This window comes from Amblyomma mixtum, chromosome 7, assembly GCF_055824585.1.
Source record: "Amblyomma mixtum isolate Tamu chromosome 7, ASM5582458v1, whole genome shotgun sequence".
Classification (NCBI taxonomy): domain Eukaryota; kingdom Metazoa; phylum Arthropoda; class Arachnida; order Ixodida; family Ixodidae; genus Amblyomma; species Amblyomma mixtum.
The window spans coordinates 7,203,660-7,220,855 of NC_143018.1; the positions used below are offsets into that span (position 1 = coordinate 7,203,660).

The 17,196-nt window shown below is 48.3% G+C and overlaps 1 protein-coding gene across 2 annotated transcripts in view; it reads right to left on the minus strand.

The window, feature by feature from the left end:
- The window catches only part of LOC149334869 (A disintegrin and metalloproteinase with thrombospondin motifs like), a 248,035-nt gene extending 232,028 nt beyond the window's left edge, over positions 1 to 16,007 (minus strand). The window contains exon 1 of one of the 2 annotated variants that reach the window (XM_089551502.1): positions 15,802 to 16,007. The gene's annotated coding sequence lies outside the window, so the exon portion shown is untranslated. Of the gene's footprint in view, positions 1 to 7,557; positions 9,420 to 15,801 lie in introns of those variants that run through there. The other variant, XM_089551504.1, reaches the window with a different exon arrangement.
- Between the last annotated feature and the right edge of the window lie 1,189 nt (positions 16,008 to 17,196).

Consider the following 17,196-nt stretch of genomic DNA (forward strand, 5'->3'; position numbering starts at 1 on the left):
CTCACACACACACACACACACACTTTCTCGCACACTCACACACACGCATATTCGCGCACACACACGCCCACGCGCACATTCTCGCACACTCACACGCACACATTCTCGCACACTCACTCGCACACACACACGCACGCACTCTCTCTCTCTCTCTCACACACACACACACACACACACTCACACACGCACTCTCTCTCACACAAACACGCACGCACACACACGCTCGCGCGCACGCACGCACGTACTTATACACAAAGGAATCTCCAGTAGTGAAGAACCCACAATGTTATCAGCAGAAGCGCAATAGGCATGCCCCCAGACGTCCTCACCAGAGCACGGGCCAAAACGCAGGCGCATTGTTTACTTTGACCGACGTTATTGTTGGCGCTGCTGCGCAGCATTCACAAATTAAGTGCATCTGCCTGAATAGCGTGAGAAGCGCAGGCACAGTCAGTCCACCTAAACAATTCTGCACGCTGACAAGCTTGCAGATTAGCATTTTCATACGTCCCCATTGCACAATAACAGGTGAGAACGCCCAGACACACGCACAATTTATTTTTAGGGGCCGATGCGGAGGCAACAGATACAGGTCAGGTCACTGTGCATTGCTCTGATTCATTTATTTATTTGTACATACTGCCAATCCCATATGGAATTATAGACCTTTCCAAAAAGGGCTCCCTGGGCGCTGCCATATTGTTCCCTGGACTGCAGTGGGCACCTCGCGCTAGCACGGTGGAAGCGGCGAAACGCCTCCTCTCTGGACTGCTAGAAACCGGTTCCGCCGCCGGAAACAATATGGCAGCGCCCACGTTGGAAAGGTGTATAAAAGGAAGGGCATAAGTTGAACGCTCTAATAAGTGAGCAAGGCAAGCTAGCATAATACAAAGGTAAACACACAGCGCTGTGAGAGTAAGATGTTTAACAAGAACTCAAGAATAGAAGTAAAAAGTTGTAAACTTTCGTATACACGGCGCAACTATGGAAAGGAAGCACTGAACAGACACTGTAAGCCAATGAATAAATATTCTGAAAATGATAGGTAAAAATGGAGGGTAATGGAATTGAAGAACATATAGTAATGCGCACACAATGAGCATGATCTGTGGCTGCCTGGAAGGCAAGTATGTACATATTCCGTACGCAGCTGGTTTTCGACGAGGGCTACAAAGGTATTTAATGATGAGCAGCTTGTGATGGTTGGGTCTAGGGTATTCCATTCGCATATGGTTCGATAACGTGTGCCTTCTTAACGAGCAGTGTAACTCCTGGACACGGTATGAGACTTTTCTGGTTCTTAGTTGTCTGACCGTATATATCGATCACCGTGGTCTTCTGAACTTCCGTCGTGATTTTCGTACACGAGAGGAGATTTCGATGTTTGCTGTGCAATGGGCGTTCATAGATATGGTTTGGTTTCTTGGGGTTTAACGTCCCAAAGCGACTCAGGCTATGGGGGACGCCGTAGTGAAGGGCTCCGGAAATTTCCACCACCTGGGGTTCTTTAACGTGCACTCAGATCGCACAGCACACGGGTCTCTAGAATTTCGCCTCCACCGACGTTCATAGATATGTGGGCACCCACTGTCACAACGGCATAGCCACTTCTGCATCTACAGCGGTCGATGCAGATTTAGAATGGAAAAAATGACTAAACAAGGTAGTACATGCAGTCACAGCGTTTTGCACTGGACTAGTTGGCCTCTCACAGATTTCTAGTCAATAGAGCATGTAGCTACAGGAGACGTTCAGAGTGAACAAGCATGCGCCGGGACTTTTCCTCTTTGTGACTGGTTTATCGGCATCTTGACTTGGCTCCAGAGTGTTATGAGCCTTATCTGTAATCCGCCGAGAGTTCAATATGAAACAGTGTTCCTCAGAGTAATTACCCGTGCCACACGCGCACAAGAAATGGCAGTAAATGCTTAAGGCCTTAAGTTTGTTAATGCCATTATTTTCGGAGTTGGTGCTACACGTCCGCATTTAATGCCAGTATCGAAAGTGACGGTGACGATAACGCTTGCAAGGTAGTCAAAAGTTTCATCTGAATATAAATATTCCTAATGAGCACAATATATCGGGAATATATTTTTAAAATGTAATGTAAAAACGATTTTCCAGAAATTACGGCTGTTCCTGCTTTACAAGGCGAAAAAGAAGTCATAAACTCGCATGTCAGCACATAAGTCGAGAGTACCTGTCAATAAGGCTGGTTAAAATGGCACTCTTCGCATCGAAAATGCGGTATAGATGTCTCATCTGACTTAAAGTTAAGAATTAACCATCCCCTACTGGTTAGGAAGTTGTTACTAACAAAGCTGCATGCTTTTCTGCCTGTGGAATCGGAACGAGAGATGCATTGCGCGGGCGAATGAGTTGCATGTAGCGAACTCAGTAGGTCGCGAATGGCAGTGAGGCTAATTTTGTTAAATTTATGCGTGTGGCACCGCACGAATGCCATTAAAACTTAAGGCAGTAAGCACTGAATGGCATTAAATCTGTCCATAGGTAGGTAGGAAAGACTTTTATTGCTCTAGAAAGGTGCTAGTAGCAGACGAGAAAGAAGAGGTCCATCTTCCTTCTTCTCACAGGGTCGGTGCCCCTATTCCAGGGCTCCGCTGAGCTTCGCTGCTCGTTGGACTTGCTGGATCAGACCTTGTTGGCAACCCATATCGCCGCTGGAGAGCCGGCTCTCCCACTGTTCTGCACTCGATTCTTTACGAAAGCTGTCGTTCTTACTGCATTCCCACGTGATGTGGTAAACGATGGTTTGCTGCCACACCACGGTCAAGTGTCCCGATATTGCGTCCGGTAAATCTTGCTGAGGGTATGCAGGTTTGGGAATGTTCCTGTCTGCAATCTTCGCCAATACACTGCCTCTAGTTGATTTAGATCAGGATGAGGCGGCGGATAGCGGATCCGTACCCTTTTATAGTAGTTGAGAATGTCTGAGTACGTATAGGGTCGACTCGGTCGGGTAGATCGTCCGATTGGGAGAAAGCTGTGTGGCACGGGTATAAGCGTCCAGTTGGCTGTCATCGTTCTCTCGCACTTACACCCTGTCCGTGTTTTCTGCGAAGGCAGCCATAGAAGCACACGCTTGCTTCGTTTCGTTCTAAAGTGCGCGTGAGGCCGGCGCACGCACTGGGAGGGAGCACTCTCTCAGGCGTGCACACGAGCTTCGCTGCTGCGTGTCGCCAAGCACGAATACCCACACGCGCCTTCACTTTTTACGCGCACGCATTGCACAACGGTGCACGCAGATGCAGCCGCACTCTCCTTCTCTCCGAGCGCGCGTGCTTGGCGTGGCTCGGAGAGGAGGTCGTTCGCCCCATTGTGTCATTGCGCCCAGAGCGACTGATCGGCGCCAAGCGTGAGACACGCGCCGCGGACTAGCGGCGGCGTGCACGGCCCGCTTTGTCGGGCCGTCGTGCGACACCTTTTTGTCGCGCTATTCACGGGGAGACAGCTACCGCCTCGACCATGACTCCCAGGGAGAGAGCGCTTTTCGGGCGTTTTACACCCAGTTTGTTCACAGGCCCTGGTAACATGATTATCAGCCTAACTACGCCCACATGCATTCACATTCGTCGTTGACAGGTAGCTAATCCCAACCGCACTACATTTCATCGCCGTCATAATCTGCTACTGATACCTGGACTTCGAGGTACTTATCGGCATTTAGTCGGTCAGTTTCGTAACAATTAAAATATGGAACTCTTTACCGAATGACATAAAAATCTGACATCTTTTGCGTTAACAGGTACCGTCGGCTGTTGTTCCTTGCCTTTGTGTGGTGCGAATAAATAATTATTTTTTTTCTTAACTGATATGATCATATTTTATTACTATCTTTTGCAGTTTACTGGTATTTACACCTTGAATATGGATATTTTCCATTTCTTACTAATTAACAGCTGTACTCATCTATTTTGATAGATGTTTGGCAGTTTTTCTCTTTTTTATACTGCCTATGTGCTTTCAGTTTGCTACATAAACTATTATCCTGCACTGCAGTCTTGTACTTCCAGACCTCTTGCTGTACTACTGTTTTTGAATTCAGAGATTGCGTAATGTTTTTTTTTATGAATAAAATGAAAATGAAAGGCCTCTTCCTTGTCCGTCTAGTTAACCCTTTCCTGTGTCAGCTGCTGCTGCCTTATCCCTGCAAGCTTCCTAATCTCGTCCCCCCCCCCCCCCCCTCCCCCCCTGCTACGCTTGTCTTCTTTTGCAATCCCGTTCATTCACCTTAGGGGGCATCGGTTATCTTCCTTTATCATTACACCCCCTTTAAAAAAAAAAAAAAAACTCGATCGGCGCTAGAATGAATTGCTGCATAGGTCCCAAACTCGGTGGAAATGAACAGTAAATATGCAGCAAAAGTTTTGTAACAATACGTACAGGTGCGGCCGTAAGTAAACGGAGCACGCTATTGCGTTCGAAGTGCAATCACGCTTTCTCCATTGGCAATGAAGAAGCGTTGTTTGTCTACAAGAAAGCCCACCCACCTCCGCTACCAGCATGCGCGCACCACTGCTGGAGATTTCAATTAGGTGACGCGTGAAAAATATTCGAAGACAGTTGCGTGCTCCGTTTACTTTTGTCCGCGCCTGTACGTCTTGAGAAACCCCCGGAGTTGCCATTTAAAGAACCCGAGGTGGTCTAAATTTATTCCGCAGCTCTTCACTACGGTGGCGGTCGTAGATCGTCTCATACGGGGACATTAAACCCCATATAATTCACTGTTTAAAGCTCAAAGCGCTAAACAAATCTGCAGCTTTCGGATACGTGCAAATGTTCTGGTCGGTTCACTGTGCCGCCACTTGGAGAACTGTCGGGTAACTTTTCGGGGCACTGCAGGCCTTGCCCATTTCCATGTGCTGCCTGATTACATTAGTGCGGTCAGGAAGATAAAAATGAGGTGCGTTGACTAATTGCAAGACCTGACGCAGATGTTGCTAATTGCAACATCAATTACCAGGGCTGCTGAGCAGAGGCAACTATCCCTGCAAGGAAAACAAGTAATAATTATTGAGATAATAGAGAGCAATTACCTTTACTAAAACAGACGTGATTATTACGGGTGTAATTATACCAGCGCGCGCGTAATCACAGTATTCATCGCACGTAACTAATGAAGCCAGTAACGGCGATTACTATTGCTTGAACTCTCTCAGGTGTGACAATTTACGGTCTAAATAATTGTAACTGCCGTGTCAATAGTTTTACAGTATAATCACTGGGACAATGATAACATTTACAGCCAAAGATAGGCAATAAATGGCTTGTGCGCTGATGACACCGTTAGGGGATATTATGACTTTGTCATGACCGCACATTTCTCAGCATCCCAAGAGCAAGGGGGTGTGGCAGGAAAAAGGTCGAATATTAGGCACGATACAAAACTTTGTCAGTGAGCTGAGAAATCTGAATCTTGGCCATCTGCATGTTTGGTCGCGGTAACACGGTATCAAGCTTTCTACTTTGGTATCACCATTGCTATGTTTCATTTAAGGTTCTGCGGCTAAACATAACTCACCGCTTATGCACCGTACTTGAGGTGTTACAGATATTCGCCGCGCCAAAGCCATCCCCTCAGGAACGCTACAAGAGCCTGTAACGTGTAATTCGAGTTTACTTGCAATCACGGCAGCTCTGATTATCCAAGTACGGCTTCGCTCCTCAAGAGCTTGCAGCTGAAGACATACAGGTATATCAGTTATTTTGACGCCAATCTTCCTTAATGGTTTATAGTATATCAGCACGATGCTGTTTTGGAGTCACATCAAATATAAACGCCTGCAGCCAGTGAAATGCAACCCCACGGGGACACTTACTCGCATAGATGGTAAAATAAAAAAAAAGACGTAACTTTCCCTACAGATTTCCGTGTATCTTGCGCTGGGTAACTCTGAAACTCATTGCAAGGAACAGTTTATTTATTTATTCGGTTCGAATACTGCCAGTCTCTGGTTGATACCTTAGCAAATGGGCATTACCTGCGTAATATTTAACAAACAATGATAAGAATACTCGAAGTATTCTACCAACATTATCGTAACGAAAGACACTAATAAATTTACGAGAGTTCTAATTGTTATCGCTCCCAGTCGCTGTTAAACTCGATTCCATCATATCCTGCAGAGGTCTGTCTGCATGCTGAAAGGGCTATTCGCAACGTGGACGTGAGGAGTTTCGGCCTTGAAGCGTGTTGAGCGCGGAAGTCGAATCTCATGCATCCCAGCGCAGCGATGACCGCGAAAAGGCATTTTGTTCGCATGCAAAGAGCCAACCTTGTACGGGGCACTTTTCCTTCGCGGCCTATATACATGCCCGCAGAAAGAATGGCGCCCTGAGTGAGACCGCCCGAACAAAAAGAGGCGCCTCCATTGTTCGGCACCTGGGCACCTTTTCCTCTTGCATTTTTATCTACGCTTGAGTTCGTAGTTTTGCGGAAAGGATGGACGCGGCACAAGAGATCGAGTTGAACTCTTCTCGGCACTGCGTTTCCATCATTTGACCACTGTCATTCACATTTGTCGTTAGCGTGCAAAGAGCGGCCATTTTAAAGGGATACACGCAAAGTGTTTCGGTGTCCGCTCCTTTGCCTTGAAAGCTTACGGGCCTGGTAATCATGGAAACGAGCTCAAAACACCGGCGCGCAGGGCGTATAATTAATTAGAAACAATTTTGTACCGGCAGCTTCGGTCCCAGTCGGTTCCAGCTCTGGTGTGTACCTTGACGGCATGGTCGAACGTCCAACCCGGGCTACACCAGTTGTAATGAGGTCGGCTTCGCCGGCGAGCGTGTATTACTCCCTTGAACAACCTCTGGGTTCGGTGGCGTAGCCATAATTGGGGCAGGTGCACCTTGACGTCACTTAATGCTGATGGAAATGCCGAGCGGCTGCTTAGACAACATTCAAAATGACATCTAATTATGTACCACACAACGCCTGTGGATGAAACTTACTAGATGGCATCAGCTTACGCCCATGAATCAAATCACATCGTTTGTATGCGTTCGAAATTTTGTGTATGCGCCCATTGAGAGGAACACTAAGGATAAATTGAAGTTGCCCCGTGTTGCTAGACTACCACTTTTTAATGACAAATATTACCACTTAATATGGCTCGCTTACAAACTTTTATAAACTAGCAAAGGTAAAATAATCTAAATACAGGTGGCGCCGTCACCGGTCGTTCTCACATGCAAGCAACGATGGCGTCCACAGTGTTTTTTTGTGCGCGTACTCCTGAAACAGAGATCACGGAGTCGTTTACGGTCTTGACGTCACAAGTTTGAATCTAGGAGCGGGAAAAAATGTGTTCCATCTTTGAATACAATTTTCGCAGCAATAAATGGGTCTTTTCCTCCCTAATAAGGGTCAGCATTACTGCAAAGAGCGAACAAAAATCGATTTTTACTAACAACGAAAAATGTACGCAGTTGTTTTCAGCGTGCCTCAATAACGCTGCAAACACAATCTCTACTGCGCGATGTAATCACGCGCAATAACACGGCCGCAACGCTTAGAACACGAACTGTACTCACCCGCGCCGTAACATGTTGGACATCTGAGCACTACGGCCCAGGTCCGTGTTTCGTGCGAGTAGCGTCGTCGATACGGTAATCCTCGGAGCACTTAAAACGAAGTGCGAAGGACTCGCTGAACGGTGTGCACAGTCGGCGTCGGCGGTCGGTGAACCGCATGTCCACTGGTTACGATAAGTTGTGTCCCAGTGCTTCCATTATGACACAAGGTATGGGGGCATCCAATGCTAGTGTATGCGGACAGTTCAGTGCACGAACAAGTACACTGATGACGGTTGTATTCGCTCGTAGTAACTGACTCTCCCGTCAGTTCTTTAGGACACAACTCGCCTCGATCATTCCTTGTTGCGTCGCCGTACAATTGTAAGGTCTCTTTATCCTGTTAAAACTGGGCCGTAAACAATTTCTGTGCAGACGAGGCGCATTATCAAGCTCTGAATATCGCGCTTGGAAACTGTATGCGTGTGAGGTACGGTATCCACTACTGTCACACGATTTTTAGGTCTCCACAGCAATCTCACTTTTCTACATTACGCTCTGGCGATGCAACACTTGCAAAATAGCAAATCATAAAACCACAAAGACGTTTTTGCCGTCTCATGGACGCTACTGCCTTCTTGGTTTCGTTGACGTCGACCAGCCAGAGTTTTCAAACTTGCAACTGAACAGAGCGTGTAATGCTGGCGATTGCTCCGCTGTGGTGAGTCCTCGACGTAATGCACTGCCACATTACGAAACTAGCGTTGTCTTTGCAAACAGAGACGTTTTCTGGCAAGAGGCCACTGTGCAGTTCTTGATCTGCCCAGGTTCCGTTTGCTGGTACAGCCCGGCACGGTAACTTCCAAAGGTGGTTCTTGGGTTACAATCCTGAGTAACGGCGCCACAAAGTACCCGTGCCTTCTGCGACGGAAGCACTGCGAAGGCAGTCAGGAATGAGACTGCTTAAAAACTGTTTTTCTTGCGCATTGGGTGGCTGAGCCGTCACAGTCGTTACTACCGCACAGTCACTAAATGAACTGACGACCTTGACCGAAGTCCTGGTGCGCCGTTACGCCACAGATCACCACGCACGAGACCACAGGCTCCTCTTTCTCTTCACCACAGTTGCGGCTCTCCTTGCTGCCATGCTGCGTTGCATGGGGGTTCTCCGTGAGCGTGCTTCGTTCAAGGTCGCGCTGAATCAAACCACGATGACCGTTAGACGCTGACGCAACTCAAGTCGACGACGGCCTTGTAAGCTACGTCCCCGCAGAGGAAGTAGCGGCTGGGCTCCTGGTCGGTCGCATATCCTCCGGGAACGGCGTGGAGCTGACCTTGGGCTGCTCTTCTTCCAGAGCCGGCACAGAGTCCGAAGAAGCGCGCCGCGCTCAGCCGTTCGCCCAGCGGCCGGTCGCCGAGAAGAGCATCACCACGCAGGGAGGAGGCGGCAGAAGAAGCGCAGCACACACTTTTTCCTCCGATCTAGAATGCTCGTCTCCGCAGCGGCGGCGCTGAAAAGGAGGCAAGACTGCAGTCGTGCCGGCTGAGAGGCTTGCTGGCTGTCGCTCCTCACCGTCCGTCACGTGGTGGCTCCGCTCCGCTTTTTCGGGGTCAGCGCGAGCATCAGAGCGGGACCGCGGCGGTGCTCGTCCTCTCGCACCCTCCCTGCGGCGTCCCGCACTGCGCGAGGCTTCTCTCGCCCGCCGCAACAGGGTGGATGCGCTCTCTACGCCGTCATGGAGAAACTTCATCAACCCTTCTCCTTGCCGGTCGCGGCGCGACAGTCGTCGTCGATGCGCGCCCAGCGAGCGTTGATTGGGCGTCCCCCCCATCCCCCGTGGAACACGCACGCTCCATTTCGCGGTCGCCCTGTTACATCACGATGCCAATAGGCTTCCGCGGTCGGCCGCCGGGAGCGTGGTTTATCGCCCTCGTTAGCGAGGGAGGTTCATGGACAGCGAAAAGGGCGTCGGTCTTTGCGCCCAGTGTCGCTGACCGTCGTCGCAAGGGCGTCACTCAGTGCGCGTTCACCCCGTTTTCACGCTTCTGTGAGCCAGTTGCCGGTTTCGCGATGCTCCCTGGGCGCACTGAATATTCCCCTAAGGGCCGTTCCGAGAAAAGAGAGAGAGAGAGTGATCCTGTAAGAGACCTTTCTTTAACACTGCGCGTCATTTTAATGTGTGTGCGATTGCTTTTCGGTATTCAAATCGATTCGTCAAAAATGTGTAAGTGACAAAGAACTTCACATGCAATCTTCCGTCGCTTAATCAATTTTGTTCTTGTTGTTTTGATAGCGTTTGTGGTTGCTCTCGCGCATGTGCGCCCTGTTCTGTTGTTGGCGATTCACCGGGTGAAGAATATTTCAGTTTCCAGCGTTGTCCTGTGTACGTCTCCTCCTTGTGAATGCGTCCTTTTCGCTGGTTTTCTACTTACCATGCACCAACTGGCCCAACAAGCTACGCTTCTTCAATAACAAAGAACTGTTCGCTCCTTCAACGTTTCCTGAGAGTGAGGCGTAACCTTATGTTTAGCGTAGTGTCTGCAGCCCTTTCAAGGCAGAAAAAATGAGGAATGCTTCTCGAGGAATGGTGCCCCTGCACGGTTTACGCCGCCGCGTACCGACTGCTTCCCTCTTTTGGAGAGGTGGAGTAACAGATGGTAAACATGTGGGATGGTTAGTAGATATGGTACACAAAAAGGAAACTAACACCGACGTAAAAGGACCAAAGGAGACGTGTGTGTGGCTTTACATATGATTCATCCTGTTTTTTCTCGGCTGTTCTTTAAATAAACGAAAGAGTGCTAAAGCTTTGACCACTGAAGTAGCTTTGTAATGCCCAAGCATTGCATAAGTCGGACGAAAGTTATCAACGTCAAGGATTTAATCGCTAATGGTCCTTCATTGCAAAAATGTATTAAAAAAAAGGTACTGCGGAATAATTGAATGTTGCTCATTTTAATGATTTTTGAACTTATAAGGGCAATATTATTGGGCGCAAATATGCGCGTGTATACAATAAATCAAGAGCAAAATACAAAACTGCTCCATTACCTCGCAACAAACACAGAAATCTTCGGCTGTATTAGATTCGGTTTTGCGTTACTTTTGTTTTTTCAGCAGGCCATGTGCATTTCTGGCAGCGGACACTTTGATCTTACTTTGGTAAATACGCTGGGAAAGGTAGTTTCTTTAAGTATGTAAGCAATTGACGTAATTCTTCGGGGAGATACCTAAATTGATATAATTTTTATTTTTTTCATCACAGGTGAAACGCCGGGCATTACAGGGTTAAGGGGTGACGTCACCAAGGCGCGCAGGAACAGGGCGCATCTTCTTCGGATTCACTCATGCGCGCATCAGCGGCGGCACGGTAAGCCGGCGCCGAAGCGCGACAAATGCATCCCGGGCGGCCCCCGTTGAAGAAGGGGCCCTCAAGGCACACCCACCGCGCGTGGTTTCGCTTTTACGCACTCAGAAAGCACTGGGCTAAAGCAACTCAAAACGCGTGCGTGGTGAGTTCCGAGTGAACTGACTGCCGTTGCGTTGTATGCAGCCCTGGCAACAATACGTCACCAATGTTGTTGACTAGGGCGGCGCTACTGGCTTACTCTTGAAATCGGTAATTGGAAGAGATCATTGGAAGAGATCATCGGTAATGGGAAGAGATCATTGGAAGGGATCATCGGTAATGGGAAGAGATCATTGGAAGAGATCATCGGTAATGGGAAGAGCCGCCTCTGTGGTGGATTATCGAAGTCAAGAGCGCAGGAGCAAAACCCTCTGTGAGCGGATGCTCCTCTCGTGCCGCATGGCTGTAGTTATAATTTTATAAAATTCTGTTATTACTTGCGGCGACATTACCTGCAAGAGAAAGGCCCGTCAGGATGCGGGATTCTCCAGTTATTTTCGGATTCCGAGTCCCGCCGTCGTGACTGCGGACGGCAGAAACTGCCGCGGGGAATCCACGGGAGCAGGCTTTTAAAGAAGTGGAAGTGGCTAATGCCGAAGCATCGGGATGATGAAACCCGGGAGGGATAAGGTCTTCTCCGCTCACCACCACGAAAGACCCGCAGTCGGCGTCGACGAAGGAACAGCCATATATAAAAGACTTTTTTTATTCGCTGTGTTAATGCAATTGTCCTTAGTTTCAATCCCTAGAAACGTTTCCTCCATCATTCCCTATTCGCTTATGCAGTTAAGGAATAGTTTCCCCATACTATCCCTTTCCTAGCTATGCATTGTTTCCTCACATGGTATTCTGCAGGGCACTATGGAAAACTATACACTCTCCTTCTTTTTGCGGCACTATGGATACGTACTGCGTATTGGTGGCACCGGAAAAACAGCTCTGGTTGATACCTGCTACAGCACGTGTAGTCGGTATTATATGAACTCAAGAGGAGCCAAAGTGGCGTGACCCTCTCGGTCACGCGCACATGCACGGACGCTCGGCGGTCACTACCACAACTACGTTTATGTCGGGAACCTTCGCCTTAACAGCTAGCGCTGAAAAGAAATATATTTAGCTGAGAACCATTGGAGCGATAGGTTAGGGTATTGCCTACTTGATAAACTTCAACATACCACTCATTCATGAGTGCACCGACTTCTCGGAGTTGCTTGTCCGCTGCTGAATCGGTTGCACAATTGTTTTGTCGGGTCCGGATGGGCAAGTATTGCGTTGTGCTGACTAATGACTGCTTGATTACGACGACGATAATTGCCACATGAGTCCCATCGGGGACAGATTAGGAGCCTAATTTGTACTGGTGTCTCCAGATGCCAATGCAGAAGTCTGCCGCCGACGGTTTGACGGAGGTAGAGATCGGCTTCGCTCTGTGTTCGTTCATCTATTAAACGACACAGCTAAAAAATGATAGGCAGGATCAATTTAGTAAGCTCAGCCGCCATGCAAAGTCGTGGGGGTGTATGAACTAGTATTCGACAATTCTCAGAGGGCTGCCTCACCTGCGACCATTCACTCCGTTCTCCTCCTCTAAGAACTATTCTGATCGACCTTCTGATCCGTTTCTATAATCATTAAATCCCGATTAGGCATGCTAGCGCTTTACTGGTGCACTTCGTGTCATCATGCGGGCCGCCTCCACATTTGCTGCGTTTAGAACAAGAACTGCTCGCTTGTTTCCTACTTATAAACCATTCTGCTTCGCCGTTGAGTGAACGTGCAGTATGGCGATGAAACTGGCATGACAAGTAAAGAAAGGGCCTTTCTGGAAATGTTAGTCTTTCCTTCGGTGTCCCCTGTACCCATGTTTCATGACTTTTAACAGCTACAAACCTGCACTGTCAACTCATGTCGCTGACGCGGCGCTGGAGGCCAAAATCTAACAATCTGTACTTCATTTGTCTTGGCGTGTGACGTTAGCCAGAGGAAAGCCACGCCGCAAATCTGCACTTCGTACCGTGGTGGTCATGTTTGGGTGCAAAGCAGGTGCACTCTGGCAGGAAGACAGGCATAAGTGACATGAACATCTGCATTTCAGCCGCTCTGCAAGCGTAACGTACCTAAGAAAATTACGTTCCGCTGGATGTCACCTCAAAGGTGCGCTGAGTATTCTCGCCTCACGAAAGATGAAAGCTGGAGAGAAGTCACGGACACTCCGTCGTGATCTTCAAGGCTAGCGGAAACTGCCATATAAAACGCGTGGTGCTCGGGATGCATGTATCAAAACATGTTTTTATGAGGTGAACAAGAGTTGTGAAAGATGTTTCTTCATGTGGCGGCATGTTGTCAAAGAAGGCCAGCGCTCATGCTCTGTTGCGAAAGACATTTCCATCAGTGCTGACTCAGGTGCATTCAAGCATGAACTACCAAAGAGGACGATTTTCTCAGCCGGAAGTGACTCACGTGGAAGGAACTACTTCAGAAAGTGAGGCGTTTACCCATTTTAAAAAAATAGCAAGGTTGAGAAACTTTTGAAACCTCATGTACTGCTCCTGACCCTATTACCGTCTACCTCGGCTGCAGCATAATATTTTACATCAAGCGTTGTGTAAATCTGATGTAATATGAGACGCTGTTCTGAATAACAGGTCATACTAGCCGTCTGCAGCTCTGGTCACGCTCTGTTATGAATTGTGGCAATCATGTTATGTATAGAGAATTGTTGCTTCTGAAAGCTCTCATAGCTCACAGTGGTTTCACTCACGAGTTTTTTGTTTTCAACGCGCTGAAAGGAAACCCTGGAAAATAGTCACGTTCTAAATGTTTTGCTGGGGCCGAACACGTGGACGCAGTAGAAAGTCAAATCGTGCATTTTAATTCCAGGTCAAAACTTCCTCTTATAATCATTTAACTTTTAATTACCCGTTCAAACGAACAATGTAATAAGCCGCAAAAGCTTCTTTTTAAGTGCACTTTGTTTCTTTGACGAAATCACACGTCCCACGATTGGTCAAACCGATTCGCAGAGTTGAAATCGGGTGGGATTGAGAGTGGGAGGCACCACTTTGTACGCACTGTAGCACGTGTTCCACACCTGCTACAATTCTCCGCAATCAATGATTTCATTATTTGTTTGCGTGTTTTGTTCGACGCTGCGAACTGAGCAGATTTCCGTCGGGCGCGTTCGCTACGACTTGTCTCCGAGCATTCGTCATGTCAACGTATCCGTAAATTAGCGTATCGACTCCGCGCTGAGCGTCGCAGCTTTGACGACTTCTGTTCATTTTCTGGAGTATTGATAGTCAATGCTGCCATTGTCCACTCCGCGTCAACAAAAGTTGTGGCTCTATAAAAGAATCGCTGTTTACATTCAATGTGCTTCCGGACCGCTCTCCTCCACAGCCTCTGTCTCACTTACTGAAGAGAACGATGAAATTCAGCGCATGTCGACAAGGGTGACTCGAAGGCTGCAGTCACAGAAAAGCCTATTTCACAGACGCATAACACAAAAATCTCTCTCAGCACGAACGAAGCGGTGAAAAGAGAGAACACACACGACAGGACGAGCGCTGCACTTCCAACTGATAGTTTATTGAAAAACTGAGGCTTATGTACAGTCCTACTGATCATCAATCAGTTTTCTAAAAATGCTATTTCATTATCATGCAAAACTAAATGAAATAGCATTTTTGGAAAACTGATTGATTTCCACAAGATGATCAGGAGGACTGTACTTAAGCTTCAGTTTTTTAATAAACTATCAGTTGGACGAGCAGCGCTCGTCCTGTCGTGTGTGTGTTCTCTCTTGTCCCAGTTTCGTTCGTGCTGCGACAGATTTTTGTATTAATGTCTCAACACCAACTAGCCCAAACTTCAGTACTTCTTCACCGACGCATGGGCCTCAACTACACGCGTAGGTGGTTTCCCTAAGCGGGTCGGCGTTTGCCACCTGCTGTGAATAACGCATAGAGTTTCTTACTATTACCTAGAGGGAAAGCTGACAACCCCTCTACGGGAGTTTGCAAGGAGGCCCCTCGAGACCACTTCAGCCACCATGGGCGCTCAAAGCATCATGGGGCGGTGAGCTACCGACTTTTGGCCAAAAAATTAAAAAAAAAATTAAGCTGTTTGATAACTACGAATGTCCTAACATTAAATATCCTGCCTGTAGATTGCAACAAACGAGCAGAAAAGCATGTAAATGCAAAGTTTGCCGAAAATATGAGGTGGCTAGCTTTCCTATTGGCCAAGTAATGAACACTACAAAAGCTAATATTTCGTAATTAACAGATGCATTTTTAAAAGTAAATATGTTTTAAAAAAAATGTTGTTGCTTAGATACTTTAAGAGGTTTTTTAATGGCATTTCGGAAAAGTGAAACCTTTTATTGGCGTCGTGTGTCTATGCGTTTTCATAACTATGGCTTTTGCACACTGCGTTCGCGCGAAAGTCGTCTGCGCACACACGAACAGCGTTTTCGGAATGAAACGTCTTAGTTCAAGGAGAGGGCTGAGTTCGGCTGGTTGGTTCATGTTGAATGGTACGGCAAAACAGCGCTGACGGACGGGACGGAAGAAGATGAGACAAACACAGCGCATGTGTTTGTCTCATCTTCTTCCGTCCCGTCCGTCAGCGCTGTTTTGCCGTACCATTCAACGTCTTAGTAGTGCCACTCCGTGTTCCCGACAAAGTACGACTGTCCCGCAACAAGTAGCTCACCGCCCCATGATGCTTTGAGCGTCCATGGTGGCTGAAGTGCAGCGCCGCCAGCTTTCCCTCTAGGTAATAGTAAGAAACTCTATGGAATAACGCCGCCCACGCGGCTACTGCACGCGCGCAAGTTGCGAAGTCGTCTTACCTTGCCCGGCGTGGACGGCAGCGGTGAAGACAGGCTGTGTGTTGTACAACAGGTTGGCTTCGGGGACCCCCTCCTCGTCTTTCCGCCGGGCAACAAGTCCCCCGCGACGCCTTTCCTTCCGGCCGATCAGCGTTGCCCGAGGATGGATGGTCGCCGAGGCTCCGCGCCGTCCACGGTCGCGGGAGAAAGTGTTTGCCCCGGTGGCGGCGTGGCGTTCTTTTTTGGCGTTCCCGGTGCCTCCTCGCGCCAGTGAGCGAACGTCGTCGTCACGCCCGTCGCTGCGCCAAGAACCGGCCAAGGCCCCGGGTTCAAGGACTGCCAGACACGCCTTCACCACCTTCCTTCGCTTCATCCTCGCTTCGTCGTGCACGCTTCAGCAAGTCGACGCGTGGAAGCTTCAGCAGAGCGAGGTGAAAAGGAGCGGTCTTCTTTCATCCGCCATTCCGCGAAGAGTGGACGGCGTCGTAACGATACTCTAGTTTGTTCTCTATACCCCTCATTGGCGGTGGTGCAACTTTTTTTTTTTTTTTTTTTGTGAGGAATCTGGCGTGCAAGTCGTTGAATTCCGAAACTTTTGCGTGCTGTTCGCGGTGTGGCCGGAGCGCAATGAACCCTCATCTCGTTCCGCATGGGACAGACTGGTCCGCGTACCTTTCGAGGGAACTTGCGCACCGAAGCGGTTAGTTGCTCTTTGATGCACACGTGTCGAAGCCACGCATGTTGGTTGGCAAGTTTGTCTCCAAACCTATAGCGAGAGGGAAGCCGGAAAAGTAATCTTGCTAATATTTTTTTCCACAGTTTTTATGATTCAGGAGTGGTGGAAGGAACGGTTAATTTTCATAATTGCATTCTATAAGTGTCTCTGCGATGACGGTTTTTGTGATTGTGTTTAACACCTATTTCAAAACGTGGCGCAGATCGCGGACGTGTGCGCGGCTAGACGCGTCTCCGGCTACGTACTATACGCTACTGACGTCATCGCAGGATTCAGCAGAGGATAAGACGCGGCAGTGGGAACATCATCTACCGCTGCCCGCTATCTCACCGCTATTTCACAAATTGGGGACTTGTAACGACTGCTAGATTGTATTGTTCCTATTATGCCACAACAAGCAGGTACAGTCGGGGACAAAAGTCTCCGGATCACGTGTTCCTCAAACGAAGCTTATAGCTCTACTATCAAACAGCGGCTGGAGACCGCACTTGTGGAGATGAAAGAAGAAAAATTTAACTTTTACCTCCCCAAGTGTGGTCTCCAGCCACTGACTAATAGCAGAGCTATCGTCTTCGTTAGAGGACCACGTGGTCCGGAGACTTTTGTCCCCGACTGTACACGTCACTAAATTTGGTAACAAGCATCAAATCCCAAGTCAGAATGATCATTCATCTTAAAAA